Below are 13,640 nucleotides of genomic sequence, written 5' to 3'. Positions count from 1 at the left end.
ACCGTACCGCACTCATCTTCGAGGGACCAACATGATTCTTTGGGAAGATGACGAGAGAGCCACGAGTGTCGAATTGTCGATCTGTCTCGTCTCATTGTCAGTGTGAGGAGTCGTAACGCTTATGAAAGATCATCGGCAACGTGCACGCCGTTGACAGCTGACAGTGCGCTAGATCCTCTCTCGTCGTCTCGTCTCACGCGTTCTCCGTTCCTTCCTTCCTTTTCCGTCTCCTCGTACTTCAATTCCGTCGGTTCTCCAAGCGTTCCTACCTCGTCTCCCACCCTTTGACTTTGCACTCTTCTTCGTCACCCTCCACCATCGGATCTGCCACCCCCACCAGAACGACCAGCCGCGTCGCGAAGTGCCGAACGATGAACTCGGGCAACAGTGTGCCATATTTTGTGATCTTTTTACTTAGCTCCTACCATCGCGATTTAACTGTGATCCACCTACTGTAGAGACTCGCGCGCATACACATACGAGAGGTAAGAGTCAACACAAAAAAAAAAAAAAAAAAAAAAAAAAAAAAAACACGAGTACACGCGAAGCCAGTAGGGAGACAAGTCAAGTTACTCACTCGCCTTCCTTGACAAAAAGCGATGGAAAAGGTAAACAGATAAACTAGTACTTGACTGGTCTCTCCATTGACTACGTGCAAGCTTGACATCATCGCAGGGGGGAGAGAGGAAGGGGGAGGGGGAGGGGAGGGGGGAAGAAGCAACTGGACGACGAGTCGGTGTCGTGTTTCATTTCCGGATTTGTTCCATTGTGCAGCCAGCGTGGCAAACATTGGCCAACAATTTCGATATGTGGAACCGCCGTGACGACATTGACGTCTTCGCCGTCCACGTGCTCCTTCGTCATTCGCATTTCGCTAAACCGACCGCGAAACTTACAACTTACAATTAGCCTTAAGACCGACCCCACACCGTCCTTCTTCAGGATCGCGTAGCGCGACTGCACATTTCGGAACGAGGACGACGCGCTCCTTGGAGCGCGAACGATATTGGTCACTGAATGACGCGACGCCGAGATATCCGAAGAGAAAGATCATTCACGCGTTTACCTCGTTTGCGCGAAAATCTTACACCATCGCGTTCGGTTAAACTTGTACTCTTCGGATTCCCGTGTCCTTCCGGGACAAAGAAGGTCTACTCGATTTAGCCGACACTTTAATCCATGCTCTTCTTCGCGAACGTTTCCTGAATTTGTTCTAACGCGATTAGACGAATAACTCTATTGCTATCAAAAGCCTCAAGGTCCAATTTAAAATGTCGATCTATATATTTGTCGATCTAATATATTTGAAAATTCTAATATATATATTCTTAACGCAAATGAGATTGTCTGATTTTTAATTAACGTACTGAATATATATATGATCCGAAGATTAAAAATCAGACAATCTCATTCGCGTTAATAATATATTAGAATTTTGCGCGAACGCATGATTAAAAAAAAAAACTCTAAATTGGACAATCACATTTAGCGCTAAATACGGACTATCACAAATGCAGAGTATAGATCTCGATCGGTGTCGCGACTCGACCGTGTCTCTTTTTCGGGGTATACTGATCGTACGGAAAGATTCGAGGCGCGTCTCGACCTACTCCAACGTCGGGACGAACTGATCGACCTCCCGTGACGTTCCGTCACTTGCCAATCGACTTGAAGAAACTTGTCCCGAACGGTTTCGTGTGCTCGCCTGCGTAAGTTCCGCGTAGTGTGTATCGGCATTTTTCTCGCTTAACCCGGCGCGGCAGGCGGCACTATAAGACGACGGGATCGCTCGCGTGTAGAGGGAAATGAGAGCCGAGAGCCGAGAGCCGAGAGCCGAGAGCCGAGAGCGAGAGGCGTGGAGAGAAGAAAAAGAGAACGGGAAAGAAAACCGCAGAGAGAGTTAAAGTTAGAAACTCGTATACTAAGAAATAAATGCTGCAAGAGAGAACACTTGTAATAAAATAGAAAGAAACTATAATACATTTTTCGAGATAAATAAAGCTCTAAAAAATAAACCTCTAAAACTTTAATTAAACCAATAAAATATTTAGACATACTTGAAGAAGAAAGAATACGAGATAAAAGAGAGAGAGAGAGAGAGAGAGAGAGAGAGAGAGAGAAATGAAAAAACATGATACGCATGCAAATCGCGCGTATGTTTGAAGAAAAATGATTTCACTTGGCAAAAAGCCAACCCTTTCCTCGCGCGGTTTCTCGTGGGAATTTCACCGAGGGCTAACGAGGGGAGAAATTTGAATTACCTACGGCCTCTGAAGAAAAAACTCGCGACGCTCAATAGGATAAACTTGGTTTTGTTAGGACGATATAACGAGCTCTGACGAGCTCGACGTGCTTAGGAAAAATCGCCGGCTCGCGATAGCCAGTCATCTTGTTACACATCACGCGGTTGATCAACGGCAAGCAACAATCGGTGCTTGTACTCGATGCTGCTTAATGTTTCGTTCGGCTTGGCTCGTAGCGAGCGGTTATTTATCTCGACAAGCAATCTATTAAGCATACCAACGTTATATTGTAACGCGCTTTCCCCCTAGGTTCCCCTTTTTCGGTACGAGCGTTTGCTTTTCCGAAGTTCATTGAACCCCGACATCCCGCGATTCGAGAAGCGCGGGTGGAACTGAAGAAAAGATAGAAAAGATGGGAGAAAGAGACGAGGGATAGAAAAGGACGGGATTTAATGAGAAGAAAAGACGCGAAGGAAAAAGGGGGAGGACGCGGAATGAGTGGCTGGCGGGGAAAGAAGTAAAGAGAGAGAGAAAGAACTCTCGCGCGTTGGCGAGGACGTGGCAACGGCGCAAATGCAGAATGTGCACGCTGACATAAAACATACATATATGCAAGATGCAGCAGCGGCCAGCATCCTGCGTTCTCTCTCTTTGCCAGCCGCGTTGCTTGGCTCGACCGTGAGCCGTGAGCCGTGAGCCGTGAGCCGTGAGCCGTGAGCCGTGAGCCGTGAGCCGTGAGCCGCGAGAGCCTCCACTCGTTGCTCCTTGCTCGTTGCTGCACTCGACGTTCTCGGGGCCTTCGGATTCCACGATTTGACTCGGTCTTACTTTTGACTATCCTCTTACGCGTCCTGGGAACGTTGATCTCGCGCGAGCGAGACCTTCGCAAGAACGCGTCGTTACGTGACCTTCATCACGTCATGGCGTCGAGCGAATATTTTGCGCGTCGCGTCGCGTCGCGTCGCGTCGGTGCGCGCTGTTCCAAAATCGTGTCAATGTTTCATCGCTATTTTCATATACACATTGATGCCTGTATATCGAAAATCTATCGACATTAAGTAACGCCCATCGCGATAGAAATTTTGCATTAAACAGGACGCTCTAAAAATGCGACGCTTCTTTCAATTACAATCGCAACGAATTCAACTGAGAAAAACATAATTGCAATGATTGTACTGATAATTGTCAAGGTGATCAACTTTTTTAACAGCATTTATATATACATATCTATATATATATATATATATATATAGTTGCTTTAAAATTTATATCTCGTGATATGTTCTACCGCGTTAATTTTTTACTGTTTCATTTTTTTCCTGTCATTTCAAGGCTAGGTCGTGTAATTCGATAAAAAAAAGTAATAAATTCCGAGTTAATATCATTCGCGCGTCGATCTCTCAAGCTTCATCTACGCATTGAAAACGAGGAGCGCGAAGAAAGAGATCGAGCGCATCGGGCGGCTGGTGAACCTGACCTCCGACAACGCGTAGCGGCGTCGGCGGCGTTCGGCATTCCCCCCGAAGCCTCGCCGAGAGTCTCTCCGTTTTACTCTCCTCTGTCTCTCTTACTCTCATCGAGTCACGCTTCGACATCATTAAAATAAATTAGAGATTATCAAAGACAGTTTGCCGGCTTTCTTTCATCAACGACTAGCAGCAAAGTATCGCGAGAGACTGCTCGTAGAAAAAATAAAATATTGCCAAACGCGATAAAATATATATTAATGTTACTTCTTATAAAAAGAATCAATCTTGCTGAATTCATATATATATATATATAGACAAAAAAGATTTTATTGCAAAAAAATATTGTCCTCAAAGAGATTATTCTTAGAGATGATGCGGATAAGATAATAGATAAAGAACTCGGCCGTTAGTCGTGAGACTTCTCACCGGCGCGTCTCACGGTCGTCTCCAGTGTCGAGGATTCAGCAATCGGTCGCGTACTCGGTCAAGGTTGCGCGGATATCGAGACGTTAATGCCACCTCGCCCGATCGACCGAGTGTAAACATAAACGTGGCTGGCGTACCGACCTACAACGACGTCGTCATTTCGCGCGAGAGAGTGATATTTTCGATATTTACATTTCCGCGCGCGGCCGAGCTCTTAATTTATTACACGACCGATCGTCGTGCTTGACGTTAATTATGTTCGCGATAATTTTGCCCGCGTTCTACGCATCGTCGCTTTACGATCGTCGTGGCCGACCCATTCTTTCCCCTATGAGATGCAAAGTTTTCTTTTATTTTATTTTTTTTTTTTTTTTCTCATAATACCGTTCGTACACAATATATATTACGACTTATCGAACGGCTCGGGGGGACTTATCGCCCTTTCGAGCTCCAGCTGTCGTCGGGTCGTTCTCTGAAAAAAAAAAAAGCCGCGTTTCATGAGTTTAGAATGTACGAGCTTGCAGTGGCGCTTCCCGGTGCGCAGGAAACGAAAACAAAGAGTCGGAAGAAAGAGAGCGCGAGGAAGAATGATTTTTCACGGACTGTACCGGCGGTACTGACCACCGACAAGCCTGCTCATATTGTCTTACCTTGCCACAGCCGCGACCGCGTTCGTTCGCCGAGACGCGTTCGTCTCGTCCCGTCACGCCGACTGTTAGCATACGTTTGATATGATAAAAAAAAAAAGGCGACGTGACGCGAGAACGCGCAAGGTTACTGCCACAAGCGAAGTCGGCCGATATGTTTGTACGACAGGCGGCGACGGCGATGACGGCGGCGATCTCTTGATTCTTCTCCCACTCGAGGCTCCCGCCCCTCCCCCAGACGTGCGTGAAAGCGTGGATTTTCGTCGCCTGGCCATCCCGCGATGGCGGATTGTGCTGCTGCGTAAGCAACATGGGAAAGAGATAGAAAAGGTACGATCGAAAAACGTGAAATTACCGAATTGTATTATTACCGTCGCGCGAAATATCGCTGTACCGTTATTGCGGCTTCGATTATCGCGAATAAAAACTGAGCGCCTCGTCCGTCTCGCCGCGCCCGCAGCGATTTGTAACGTCAGCGTTGGCTGAGCGTCGGCTTAATTAATATCGAAGTTCATTTATCGCGGCTCGTTTAAAATGCCCGGCTCTCGCTTGCTTCTGCGAGCGCGGATACGGCGCAACGCGATGCAAAGAGCAAAACCAGCAGCGGCAGGGGGCCAGAGCGAGGGGAAAACGAAGAGAGAGAGAGAGGGAGGGAGAGGACGGAGAACCGGTGGTGCGTAATCTGACACGGTCTTGCACGGATGCAGCCGGTTCTTAAATCCAGTGTTATTTGCCCTTTTTGTTGCCGTGCCGAAAGAGAGTGCGGCAAGTCGACGACGAATAGTCGCGCGTACTTTGCGCGCCGTTATGCACGCAATCGTATCGATCCCTCTGGTTCTTATCAGCGTGACCTCTTACCTCTCTTCCACCGGAAGGAAAAACGCGATTTTGAGATATATATATATATATATATATATATATATACATATTTCACATCATTTTTCGTATAGTATATTTCTCGAAAATTCTAATATCTTCGTGACATCCGAAACATGCATATTTATATGTCTCAGAGTTCCGCTTAATCAGATTTTAATATACAAACGGGCGATGTATAATTTCTGAAAGATTTAATTTTCCAACAGAAAATAATTTTCTCGACAGATCAGAATATCGCGAGACGGGTGTTATCGTTGCAACGCGATGACGTACGCACAATCGTGACGCAACAGTCAGCGCATTCGACTGACTGCGAACAGCAAAGTAATCTCTTCGCGCGATGAGAATGCATCTTACATGTATATGTCCGTACGTACGATCGTAATTCGTCCTTCGTTCGTAATTCCGCAGAATGCGGAAATATCGACCAGCGAGTTGTGGAAATCCCGCGTGTGCGAAAATTCTCGACGTTCCTCGCGCGTACGACGCTACCAGCCACGCGTTCCGTTACCGCTCGTCGCAAAGTGACACGAGGGGGGAAGAGAAGAGACGAAAAAAAAAAAAAAAAAAAAAAAAACAGATATTGTATGGAACGTAGAGAAAAAAAACGATCGCGAAAGAGGTTCGATCCCGATGGCGCGCGTTCTCACGCGATCCTCCTCCGCGAGCGCGAATCGATACGGCGATTAAAAGTCAAATATATCTCCGCGCGCGGAGAGAAATGTTAAATTACTCCGAGGCGGGGCGGCGAGGCGTAACGTCGCTGTCCTAAAAATGAGGATCCATAAATAATGGAAGAATTTGCGCGTGGATTCCCTAATCAGCATACCACCCATCGAGATACCTCGGTATATTTGTATGCAAACGTTTGTGAGGGCCAGCCAAGGAAGGTGGGTCGGGAGGCGAAACAGAGAAGCGAAGCGAGGGCGAGAGGAAGCGAGGGGAGAGAGGAGCGCGCGCGGAGGGAAACGGCGGCGATTCCGCGATCGCGGAGCATCGGCATTGGCTTCGTACGCGCGCAGCGTGTGTGTACCTATATACATATTTATACGCGGACGGTGTGCAAAGCACGCGCGCGTGCACACGCTTCGCAGATGCATGTGCGCGAGTGGACGAGCTCGCATGTGCGTATGTGCGTACGTGCATGCACCGATGACTCAGAACGTCGACGAGTCCAGGCGGCCGCGAAGCGAAGACCGAAAGAGGCCGAAATCGAATCAAATGATTCTCGATGATTCTCCAACAATAAGAAATAGATTCTCTCGACCAGTTTAAAGGGAATTTCCTTCGCGATAATAATAAATGTTGTAAAAAAAGCTTAGGTTCACGCGATAAAAAAAAAAAAAAAAAAAAACGGCTCCTTAACATCTGTCTTTATTCGGAAACGACAATTTAGGCATTTCGCGCGTAGACGAATGGTCTACGCGTGGAATATGTAAATGGTCGCCTTATAAGTAATCCACGTAGATAAACGGATAAAACTCAACCGCGGCTTTCCATTATTCGTCCGCCCGCGTAATCAGATTACGCATAAAGCTTAGGTGTCTCGCGTGTAGACTATTCCTAGACGTCGCGCCGGCGCGCAGATTTCCCCCCCCCCCCCCCCCGCTGTCGTCGCCTCGCGATCTCTTTTCCTGATCATTAGCAAGAGAGGATCAGTAGCGTTGATTGTTAGAAAGTGTAACTCGTATTGCCATGCGATTGCGAAACGATCGGTCGCATAATCCTGGAATGCGAGCGTGTTTGATTATGTCACGTGATTTAATTTTCGATTATACGTTGACGAACATAATACTCTTAATCGTAGTATTATTCATGCATCATTTTATTTCTACAACGTAATGCTATCTTGGTTACATTTGCCGTAATACTCTTTCGCGGAAACGATCTCTCTTAAATGAAATCAGTGCATTATCACTGAAAAGCAATGAAAAGCATGAATAGTCACTGTTTGGTTGAGTTATAAATATAACACTGCATAACAAGGATAAAATGCATTTTACATTATACATGAGATAACTTTGTAGCGATATATTTTGTTAAAAAGAGCTATCTAAATTTAACCCATAATCTTGTTTATTTTTATGGGCTTGTTTTAAGAATAATATATATTTATATAATATTATATATTTATATAATTCTGAATTTTTAAATACTAATTATACATGTTTCATTCCTGTATCATATATAGATGTATATATCTAAGAATTTTTCTCGTAAACTAGCAAAATAAAAATACAAAAAAAAAATCTCTAAAGATATATCTTGCAAATATTTACTTATTACTATTGATTTTTGTAAAATCTTACTATCGTATTCAGTGAGATATAAAACGGAGAGAAGCAAAGTGTGAGTGTTTTCTCTAAAGATCACTGATCTTTGGTGAAATCTTGTGTCACTATTTTCATCAGTAATATTTTCACACTATCCTCTCCCTCTCTTTGATTCACTTTAAGAGAGATTGAAATCTTATAGTTTAATTTTTCGGGTATCGCACGCGAGTTACATCATCGCCGATGAGTATATCGCGGACAAAAATCAATCGGAAAAATGGCAAGATTTATTATCTTTTTTTTTTCTCGGACCAAAAAGAAGCTGGCGAATTATGATAAACAAATGAGACTTGGCAACGCGGCCGTCGACGACTGCAATAGCCAAGGCCTGCCGGACTTTTATTTTTCTCTCTCTCTCTCTCTCTCTCTCTTCTTTCTCTCGCTCGGCCTTTCTACTTTGCCCCGTGCGTCCCGTTCGCGCCTTCTTGTTCATTGCCTCTCTCCTCACTACGTAGGAGGGGGCGCGAAGACGAAGGTATGGTGTGGCGGAGGCGGAGGCGGCGGCGGCGGCGGCGGCGGCGGCGGCGACGACGACGCCGGTGGAGGAAGAAGAGGCTCACACAGAGACTTCTTATTTGCTTCTTTCGTTATTCCCCTCATTTCCCTCCCCGGCCACCGCAAACGGCCGTCGCTGCCTTCTTTCGCCGTTTTCTTCTTCTTTTACTTCTTCTCTCGCGCGCATCCCCTCGCCTGGCTGCAACTCTGGCGGTCTTTCAGCCCCTTGAACAGCGGTTTATTTTTATTGCGATGTTCTTTCCCCCCCCCCTTTCCCCTTCCTCCTCTCCCGCCCCGTTATCCCTATCCCCCACATCTCCCTGCAACCTCAACCACCGCTCCTCAGGCTCGGCTTCTTTTTAACCGTATTGCTCCCGCGTTCTTTCCTCTTCTTTTCTCTCCTCCTTTCTTTCCGCGCCGCTCCTCGCGTTGCCCGTGGTCAGTAATTTCGCGAAGGGGTGGCAACGAGAATGCGCGCCTCGGCCTTCGCACGGTGGCGTCTTCTTTTTGCACCACTTCGCCTCCCTCCGCCCTCCCCACCTCCCTCTGTTATCCGTTTTTTTACGCTTCTTTCGCGTTGTGTGCGCGCGCGCCCGCCGTTCTTATTTCTCGCGTATATACGCGCGCTGCGGTCTCGCGATAAGGAAAAGTATTGACTCTGCGAACAACGCGCGGCCCCAAGAATGTTCTCTCATTGCCACGCGATATATATCGGGGATATTTGCGGAGTTAATAGCCCGCTCTTTATCCACGCGACGATCGCGCGATCGACCGGCGATATACCGTGATACACGTATCGATCGTATACATACTGTTCTTGGCCCCGGCACTGCTGTAAATCGTTCTTAAAATTGGAACGTGCGAATATTTCTGTACGCAATAATATATGTATATATATATATATATATATATATATATATACACACGTGATTTATCCGCGTGTGAGGTCTCTCGATAAATTGTATTTTCTCGTACACGAAGATTCCTGCCGAAGATGTAAAGACTGTTATTAATAATACAGTTATCTAATACGGCCAACAATTTATAATTTGCAAATTCATTAACGGAATTATCGTCTGACTCACGTAGAATAATTCTCGAACCGCAAGTCTACTGACTCCTCGACTCTCCAATCAGTCGCTACTTAACCGGTATTTTACTTGAGATTAATGGGCTTAATTGATATGTCTTGATCTACTTCGTACTTGTCCTTTCTCGCGCGCATTCTCATATCAAAAATGAGACGATCGAAACGCGACACAAATACTGATTCGAACGGACTTCGAACGCGATATCTCGATTGTCCTGCATTACTCGGTATCTCTTGATACACTTTCTCCGCGGCTACTCTACTGCATCGTCACGCGTTGCATAGCTCGTTTATGGTCGTTGCACTTTTTTCTCTCTCTCTCTCTCTCTCTCTCTCCTTTCGGGTTTCCATAACGATTCTCCGTCACGTTTAACGATTTTATTACGAGGTTCACCGATACTTCATTGATCATCGGTATTTTAATTGTAAAATCGAGACTACTTTCGCCTACGCGGGTAAGAGAAATGAATACGTTCTTATAAAAAATAGATCATATCTATAAAATTTATATAGATTTATAATATATATTTCAATCAAAAGAGCAAACGTTGAATGGTACGGTAAAATTGAGCAAGAATAAATAATATAATAAAGATTAAAATTTTAAATCAAAATCGAAAATATATGAATTGCAATATAAATGTAATGTAACAAGATATACGTCGTAAGGATTTGAAGATATATATCAATGAGGCGGAACGATTATATAACGCTTTGTATAAATAATATTTCTATATGTGAAATACACGATTTCTTTTTATTTTAAATATTTACACGTCCCGCGCCGGTCTTTCGAATTTTTTATCCGTCTTACTAAGTCGACCTTCATCCAACAGAACGGAAATCTCGCCGATGCGAATAATCCGATTGAAAGTTTTGGTCCAGGAACAACTCTCGAGACTTTTGCAATCCCTCTCGCGTCCATTTCACGAAGAAGAAGAAGAAAAAAGAGAGAAATTGGGAGAAAGAGACAGGGTCGTGTCACGTGCTCTCTTCTTCCGGTCCCATTGAGGATTCTCACAGACACACGCGCGGCAACGCTTATTATAGCGAGCGTCTTATCGCGACGTCACTGATAAAGCAGCCATGATGGATAGGCGAAGAATCTTTACCGCAGACTCCGCCCTGTTTTTTTCTCTCTCTTTCTCTAGGCGAACGCGCTTTTAGTACGCACTTTTCTACGCCGTTAACCTTCGCGCTTCCACGCCCAAAATAAATCGCCGAAGGCAGAGAGAAACATGGCGATTGCGGGGAAAAAGAAATGCGTTTTGAAAACCACAGCTCGACTCAAAGTTTATCGAGATTGAATGTAACATTGTCGTCTAAATATAATTATCGAATATTATGTCAAATATAAATAACTAATAAGATTTATAGATAAACCGAATTAAATTGATTAAACTTTGGACATCCAAGTCAAAAGATTACTGACACGATTTGAATTTAAATGTGGACACAAATTTAAAATAATACAACGATGAACGCGTTATATATGTATATTTCTAACTACATATATTATATTATTATATTATAGTTACAACAAATAATTTTTTTTAACTAAAATATAATTTGTTTAAAATATATCGAACAAAAATTGTGTACTATTACATTATTACGAGTTGCGATTAACGTATTACAAAGATAATGATATGCGCATCCTCTTTGCGAAATCGATCGACAGCACGCGTCTCTATTCTCGTATATTTTTACCCCGATATCGACCAATTCGTTATCTCCGCACGTTTCATTAGATCGTGCATATATGTATCATGCACGAGCGAAGGAATGATTGGTAAGGTGCCAGGAATTGAATGGCTCACTTCACTGTGAAGCTTATCCGATGGCTCAAGAGGCCGGTGGCACGGAGTCCTTAAATTAAGCCAAAATTATTCGGCGCTATTCGCAATTAATTAAAACTTAATATCGGATTTTATACTCAGAAATTAGTCATAATCGGATAATCGATACTTTGTATTAATATACGTCATAATATATGTATATACATATAATATATATACATATACATATATATTTGATGGGAAATATTTTAATGTATATGTGCGCGCGTCTATCAATCATCCGAGGTCCTTTCGTATTCGAAATCCTGGAAAGGTCGATGGTTCCGCGGCAAGAAGCAAAATGCGAATTATTCCCTCGCACGTGATCCGACGGTAATTTCCGCAATCGTCTTCGCGTACATATATCACACATATACGTATCCCACCCTCTGAATCAGATTTTTTTCCGTCGTACGAGTCTCGGACGAGAGATGGCTGGGTGGCGAGGGGAAAGGGTAAACGGTTTAACGGAGGAGAAATCATCATCGTTCGCGGTGACGAGGGGAAAAAAAGTGCGCGTCGAATGGAAAAATCCGTCGGGTCGAAGATGACACCTCGATTGGCACGCACATTTCCTGAATCGGCCAGATTGCCTCCGTCTCGCTCTACCGTTTGCGCGCCGAGTGTGAACGCCACGCTTTTTTTCTCTCTCTCTCTCTCTTTCTCTTTGGTCGCGCGCGCGATCGAGCAGAGGGTGGAGGAAGAGAAGTAACAGCGGCGTTGGTGTAGAAGCGGGTACGAGGACAAGACGGCCAAGGAGGCGAGGAGAAGGACGTGTATGACGAGCAGCCAGGCCGCGAGCTAGGCAGGGGGGACAAGGGGGCTAGCGTGAAGGGGGTTTGCGTGAAAGAGGCGAGAGAGATAGCTCGGCGAGACCGGTGCGATTGGCTGTTTCCGCCGTGTCGCTCGTGCCGATTGGCGAGTCTGCCTTCCCCGGAATCGTGTTATTTCAATCGATATCTCTCTTCGAGTAGCCGCGACGGGATTTTTCGTTCGGCTCGCGGCCGGTCTTATCAGCGCCTTTCCACCGCGCGCCGGCCGGCCTTTTTTTCCCTACTATCCCCCGTTTAGCGCACGCACGCAGACGGCGGATGGAGACCGAGAAATCGCCGTGTCCCCCCCTTGAATTCGTTTAGTTTGTGTGAGACGCCGCACGTTGGCGCACGGCGCTGCACCCGCGCTTCTCCACATCCGGTCTACCCCCCTCGCACGCGGGTTTGCCGTTCCCCCGTCCCCCCGTTCCCTCCCCCCCTGGTATATATATAAAAAAAGTCTCCCCGATCTCGGAAAAAGTGATAGTTTCTTGACGGCCGTCGTGGACCGTCTCGTGGAATTTCCTTGTCGCACGGTGGGCCCCGTACCCTGGGCCCGCGAACCGTCTACCGAACCAGCCACCGCCGTCGCTCGACCGGGTGAGCGCGCGCGCGCGCGCATACACGATACTCGATCGCAAACGAGCGCAGTGAACGAAAGTAGCACGATGTTGCGTTACCGCTTGCACGTTCCGATTCGAGACGCAACAAGATTGTCGAAACGTAGAGAAACTCGCAATCAACACGCCGATCGTACTCGTTGGATCCCGTAGACCGGCAAAAATGTCAATCAACTTCTCGAGGATGTGCGCGGATTTGATAAATTGTCGGTGACAAAGGTTTTCATTGATTTGAAAAGAAAAAGAAGAAAAATTTGTTGCAACAAGATCTGGGATAAAAGTGCGCAGAAAAAAATTAACGACAGAGACAATCCTTTTTCTAATCGCTCGCCGAAGCTGCTGTTTCGCTTTCGGAGCCAAGGACTTTGTTCGCGAGTGCAAGGCCGTGACACGCGCTTACGCAACGTTTCTTAACGGTATCGTTACGCAAAAGGAAGATGATCGGTCGAGCGTCGGGTCGATCTGGATAATCGATCCATACGTTTGACGAGCGTGTCGGGTCCATAGCTGCGTTCGAAAGGAATTATATCGAGAGTTGCTGGAAGCAACATTCATGGAGCGTGCGAGGATTAATTGGTCGAGAAAAGTAATCGGTGCGAACGGTATCTTTCACACATGCCGCAATAAACAAAGAGAGGAACATGGGGTCCCGTAAACGCATGCAAAGGCAATCGCTATCGTTTCTTCACGCGGCAATTTCTCCATTTTCGATTACGTAAGTCCGAGGTCTCGCCCGTTGAAACGTGCACAATGAGGAGCCGCCGTTCGGGAAAAAGATCGGCGGGTGA

General features: G+C 45.8%; 1 protein-coding gene and 2 long non-coding RNA genes across 9 annotated transcripts in view; 1 reads left to right on the top strand and 2 right to left on the bottom strand.

Moving 5' to 3' along the window:
- LOC140665660 (uncharacterized) overlaps positions 1 to 13,640 on the bottom strand; it is a 216,204-nt gene that overhangs the window by 133,896 nt on the left and 68,668 nt on the right. The window lies entirely within an intron of this gene.
- Dati (zinc finger protein datilografo) overlaps positions 1 to 13,640 on the top strand; it is a 77,824-nt gene that overhangs the window by 12,992 nt on the left and 51,192 nt on the right. The window lies entirely within an intron of this gene.
- On the bottom strand, positions 4,421 to 5,245 carry LOC140666080 (uncharacterized). The gene is made up of 3 exons (XR_012046701.1): positions 5,157 to 5,245; positions 4,789 to 5,082; positions 4,421 to 4,610 (listed from the first exon to the last, which is right to left on the bottom strand). It is a non-coding gene; the product is annotated as an uncharacterized lncRNA (long non-coding RNA).

The sequence above is a fragment of the Anoplolepis gracilipes genome, chromosome 5 (genome assembly GCF_047496725.1).
Source record: "Anoplolepis gracilipes chromosome 5, ASM4749672v1, whole genome shotgun sequence".
Classification (NCBI taxonomy): domain Eukaryota; kingdom Metazoa; phylum Arthropoda; class Insecta; order Hymenoptera; family Formicidae; genus Anoplolepis; species Anoplolepis gracilipes.
This window is presented reverse-complemented; position numbering and strand designations above follow the sequence as displayed.